This window comes from Chiloscyllium punctatum, chromosome 36 (genome assembly GCF_047496795.1).
Source record: "Chiloscyllium punctatum isolate Juve2018m chromosome 36, sChiPun1.3, whole genome shotgun sequence".
Taxonomy (NCBI): Eukaryota; Metazoa; Chordata; class Chondrichthyes; order Orectolobiformes; family Hemiscylliidae; genus Chiloscyllium; species Chiloscyllium punctatum.
Window position 1 is genome coordinate 69041701 of NC_092774.1, and position 6366 is coordinate 69048066.

Genomic DNA, 6366 nt, shown 5'->3' on the forward strand with positions numbered 1-6366 from the left:
CTTTAAAAACCTACAAAAAACAAACAGGAAAGAATGGAGGGAAAAACCGAATTTTTGAGAGTCAGCTTGGAAGCATCAATGAGAAATCGGCGGATTGGTTTTATTGGGTACCTGTTCTCCTTAAATACACTATATACGTATTTCTCTTTTGTTCTTCGTAGTTTCTCTGTGCTGCAGTGTGTAGTGGCTCGTTGAAATAATGTCCTGATGCAGCCTCGTTTGTGGGTGTTAGGATGATTGCTTCTGTGGTTAAGTATTTGGTTTGTGTGTGTTGTTTTTCTGTAGATGCCAGTTTGAAGTTCCCCATTGACTGTTCGCTCTCCAGTGACATCTAGGAATGGCACTTTGTTGTTGTTCTCCTCCTCTTCAAACCAGGAGCCCTGCTCAGGCCCATAGTCTCACTACTTGGAACACCAATATACAGACTAGTCAAAGGCCTCCACTGAAGGCTAAAACACCAAGTCGAAGAGTCACACCACTCCATTTACTCCATCCAAGAATCCCTGAACACCAAAGACACAAAGATAGAAGGGGATGGAATAATGATGTCCTTTGACATAACAGCCCTGTTCACATCCATTAACATCAACGTGGCCAAAGAAAACTGAAGACACTACTCGAAGAACCAAAGATACAAACACAGCACCAACTTTATCAGCAAAGATAGCACTGTCAACCTCGTGGAACTGTGCCTTACCACCCACTTCATATCCAGTAACAAGCCCGACAAACAAATCAACGAAACACCCATGAAACCACCAGTATCAGGATTCCTAGCAGAAGCAATAATGCAGAGACTCGAACAAACAGCCCTTTCGACGATCTTACCCAAACTTTGGGTCCGCTACAGCAATGACACTTTTGTCATCAGAAAATGAAACAAATTAGAGGAAACCTACAACACCATCAACAATCTCCTTACTGGCATAAAATTCACAAAAGAGGCGAACAACAACAAAGTGCCATTTCTGGATGTCACAGTAGAGCGAACAGTGAATGGTAAGTTCAAAACAGCGTCTGCAGGAAAACAACGCACGCGAACCAAGAACTTAACGACAGAAGCAATCATCCCTACACATACAAACAAATCTGAATCAGGACAGTATCTCAACGAACCGCGACACACTGCAGCACCCAGGAACTACGAAGATCAATAAATAACTGTTCAGCGCATTTAAGAAGAACGGGCAACCTCTAAACCCCCCTTAAATTGTTTCCCAGACGGGGAATCGAACCAGACAGTGGTGGTAAGAGCGCCGAAGCCTAACCACGAGACCATCTCAGATAAATTCAACCCCATGCCATCAATCCGGACTTCAGCAGTTTCCTCATTTCCCCTCCCCCCCCTTACCTCAGTTCCAACCTTCCAGCTCAGCGTTATCCTCATGACCTGTCCTACCTGACAATCTCCCTTCCCACCTATCCGCTCCACACTCCTCTCTGACCTGTCACCTCCATCCCCACCCCCATTCACCTATTGTACTTTTTGCTACCTTCGGCCCAGCAACCCTTAATTTATCTCTCTACCCTGGAGGCGTCCTGCCTTTATTCCTGATGAAGGGCTTTTGCCCGAAACGTCGATTTTCCTGCTCCTCGGAAGCTGTCTGACCTGCTGTGCTTTTCCAGCACCACTCTGATCTAAACTCTGGTTTCCAGCATCTGCAGTCCTCACTTTTGCCTACCCAATAAACCCAGTGTGATGATTTCACATCAACAAACTGACACAAGAAGACACAACGTCTGCAGAAAATCTAGCCACATTACTTTACATTAAAGACATCTGTGAAATGATGTCCAGACAACTTAAACCTCTCAGCAGCATGGTGGCCCACAAACCTCCCAACACCCTTGAACAGCGGCTAATGAACCTGAAATACCCGATACAAACAACCAGCAAATGAAAGTTATTTACAAAATACCATACAGGGAAATATATACATGAACTCTGCCGCACCGTTCTCTGTGGCAGGAAATGCTGGCATGAGATAAGGAATACTTTTTTCAGCCAAAACGCAGACAGGCCGCCAACTTGCGGAACGTTTCAGAGAACACCTCTGGGACACCCGGACCAACCAACCCAACCATCCCGTAGCCCAACACTTCAACTCCCCCTCCCACTCCACCAAGTACATGCAGGTCCTTGGACTCCTTCATCGCCAGACCATGGCAACACGACGGTTGAAGGAAGAGCGCCTCATCTTCCGCCTGGGAACCCTCCAACCACAAGGGATGAACTCAGGTTTCTCCAGTGTCCTCATTTCCCCTCCCTCCCCACCTTGTCTCAGTCAAATCCCTCGAACTCAGCACCGCCTTCCTAACCTGCAATCTTCTTCCTAACCTCTTCGCCCCCACCCCACTCCGGCCTATCACCCTCACCTTGACCTCCCTCCACCTATCGCATTCCCAACACCCCACCCCCAAGTCCCTCCTCCCTACCTTTTATCTAAGCCTGCTGGACACAATTTCCTCATTCCTGATGAAGGGCTGATGCCCAAAACGTCGATTCTCCTGCTCCTTGGATGCTGCCTGACCTGCTGCGCTTTTCCAGCAACACATTTTCAGCTCTGATCGCCAGCATCTGCAGTCCTCACTTTATCCTGAAAAAAATCCCAGCCTATCCACCTGGATGCAGGTATACTCATGTCCAGTTATGAACTGTTGAATGTTGGTGCCGACTGGAACGGCCAAATGACCTATTCCTGCTCCCAATTCTCTCCCTCTGTGTCCAGGACAACTAGAGCACATACGACATAGGTGCTGAAATTAGGACATTCAGCCCATCAGATCTACTCCACCATTCAATCACGGCAATTCAGATTTTAAGCCCCATTTTGAAATTTGGATTTTGGAAAGACAGATCAGGGCAGGATCTGCAAAGTTAATGGGGCGTGTTGTTGAATAAAGATAACTTGAAGTGCTGCTTCATATTTTCTTGAAAGTGGAGTCGCAGGTAGACAGGATAGCGAAGAATGTAGTATGTTATGCTTGCTTTTATAAGTCAGTGCATTTCCGTGCAGATGTTGGGAGGTCATGTTGCCCCTGTACAGGACATTGATTAGGCCACTTTTGGAATACTGCGTTCAGTTCTGGTTACCCTGCTACAGGAAAAGTGTTGTGAACCTTTGAAAGGGTTTGGCAAAGATTTACAACGCTACTGCCAGAGTTGGAGGGTTTGAGCTATATGGAGAGGCTGAATAGGCTGGCGCTGTTTTACCTGGAGCATTGGAGGCTGAGAGGTGACTTTATAGAAGTTCATATGGAGCATGGATAGGGTGAATAGCCAAGACCTTTTCCACATAGTAGGGGAGTCCAAAACTAGAGGGTATAGGTTTGAGGTGAGAGGGGAAATATTTAAAATGAACCTTATGGACAACTATCTCACACCGAGGGTGAATCGAGCATGGAATGAGCTGCCAGAGGAAGTGGTGGAGGCTGGTATAATTACAATATTTTAAAAGGCATCTGGTAGTAGGGTGAATTGAGAGGGATACAGGCTAAGTGCTGACAAATGGAACTATGTTAATTCGGAATATCTGGTCAGCACAGACAATTTCAACTGAAGGAAAGCAGAAATGTCGTTGTGAAGACTGGACTTTCAGAGCAACTTTCAAAGATGTTTTGCCCTTCCTGGGAGCAGAAGCTACAATGAAATCTTTCATTTGTGAGACAGCAGTTCAGTGAGTGAGTGCATCTAGGATTTTGGTGGAAAATGGGAAGTTGTTGAAATGTGAGGAAGAAGTGTTTTAAGTAAAGCGTCCTGAGCCGAGTGAAGGGTTAGGTGGGTTTTTGTTTTAAACTGCTCATTGCATTCAGCCTCTACCATTATATTTCCAATGCTGTACATCAGAAGGAACAGTGAATCAGTAACTGGTATCATTAGAAGCCTTACGATTTTCAGTACTGCAGGTATTGCATTGTTTCATTCGCATTGTAAAGGTTACTGGCAGCAGCAGTAGGTGTGGGTTGTATTCACTAGAAATGATTAAGCAGTTAGATAACACACACACAAGAGGGCAGGGTGGGACTTGTCTTTCCATTTGTAGAAGGTGGGAGATTCTGGGTTTGTGATCTGGGGCAAACACAACTGCGGTTAATCATAGAAGCCCTCCTGTGTGGAAACTGGCCATTCATCCCATCAAATCCACACTGACCCATCCAAAGAGCATGCCACACAGCCCCAGTTTATCTAGTCATTTCTGCTGGTGGGTGAGACTAGGTCACAAGATTAGGGGGATTGGAGGAGATAGAGGTGGAGAAATTGCTTTTCCCAGAGAGTGGTGAAGCCATGGAATTCCTTGCCCAAGGAAGGAGGAGAAGTAGCCATATTCAAGACACAGTTCGACGGGATTTTGCAAGGGAGGAATTTAGGGTAGTCGGGATAGTGCAGATAAGTGGAGCTGAGACGATGGATTGGTCATCCATGATCTTTATGAATAGTGGAGTAGGCGCAATGGGCCAAATGGCCGACTCCTGTTTCTATTCCTGTGAATGTATAAACCTGCATTTCTCACGGTCAATTCAAATCAAGGCAGGTGAGCAATGTAATGATGTGGAAAGTGAACATTAGAGAATGATAGAAAGGGACAAGGACAGTAAATGACCCAACAATCAAAACTGGATTGAAAAGATCACAACAATCAAAACTGAAGACTGTATGTCTGAATGTGTGCTGCATTGTAACAAAAGTGAATGAATTGACTGTACACATTGAAGAGAATATGATCTAAGACTCCTGACAGAGGCATGGCTTCAGGATGCCAAGGATTGGATCCTGAATATTGAGTGGGTACATGGTATTCAAATTGAATGGGAAGGTCTGTAAAGGTAGAGGGTTGGCCCTGCTAATCGAAGCACAGATCACAGAGTAGTATGGTGTCAGCTCAGATTTCAGATCCTGATTTCACTGTTCTCCTGTTGATCTCCCTGTTCCCACAGAGTGAAATGTCATCTGTTCTCAGCTCTGCTGGATTTCTGCTGAAGCCTTTGACCCCCTTTTACAGCTTCCAGAATAATAAAACATTCCGTCAATCAAGGCCCAACCCACATCACCTGGCCTGTCAACCATCCAGGCTGAGTGAGTCATCGTAGCAGGGAATAAAACAAAGACAATGAAACAAAATTAGACATAAACGAACATTTGGTGCTCATGCTTAAAGTTTGTTCTTTAGATAGTAAACCAGAATTAGGGGTGTCCCAGGATTCTTCTTGTGCCCCACTTGAGAAATTCCCTCTTCCTTGCATCTAAGTATTAGTACCCAGCTATGATTTATAACGATATCTACATCAACAGAAATAAAGCATCTGTTAACAAATATACATAGAGATATACAAACAGACTTTTTAATCCAACACATCTATGATTTCCTATATGAATCTAGTGACCTACTTGCCAGCATTTGACCCATATCCTTCCAAACCTTTCTGATTCACACACTCATCCAGATGCCTTTTAAATGTTTTAATTGTACCAGACTTCACCACTTCCTTTGGACCATTTACTCTATCGATGCCCCTTATGACTTTACGAACCTCTTTAAGGTCACCATGAGCCTCCGACACTCCAGAGAAACAGCCCCATCCTATTCAGCCTCTCTTTATACCATAAACCCTCCAACCGTGGTGACATCCTTATCAATCTTTTCTGTGCCCTTTCAGATTTCACAACAGTTTTCCTATCCTAGAGCAGGGAGATCAGAATCGAATGCAACATTCCTAAAGTGGCTGAACCAATGTCCTGTACAGCTGCAACGTGACCTCCCAACTCCTATACCCAATGCATTCAATGGGCTAAATGGCCTCTTCCTGCACTGCAGAGATTTAATTATTTGATTCTGTATCGGAGTCAATTTCAGTCACTATCTCTGGTTTATGGTGTGTCAGGGTGGGATCACTGGTACCAGAATTGCATGCAACACTCCAAACCTGGCCTAACCAATGTCTTCTACAGTCGCAACATGACCTCCCAATCCTACATCCAGTGCACTGACCAAAAAAACGCAAGCATACCAAACACCTTCTGCACTGTCCTGTCTACCTGTGACTCCACTTTCAAGGAACTATGAACTTACCATCGAGTCATACAGCTTGGAAACGGACCTTTGGTCCAACCAGTCCATGCCAACCATAATCCCAATCTAAACCAATCTCTCCTGCCTGCTCCTGGCCTATATCCCTCCAAACCTTTCCTATTCATGTACTTAAACAAATGTCTTTGAATTGTACCTGTATCCTCCACTTCCTCAGGAAGTTCATCCCACACATTAGTAGTTGAATGGCAAGGATGGGTTTGAGTTGAAATGGTTCATAAAATAAACAGTTTTTACCCAACACCCTGTAGCAGATATTGTAGCAACTTCAATCCTGGAG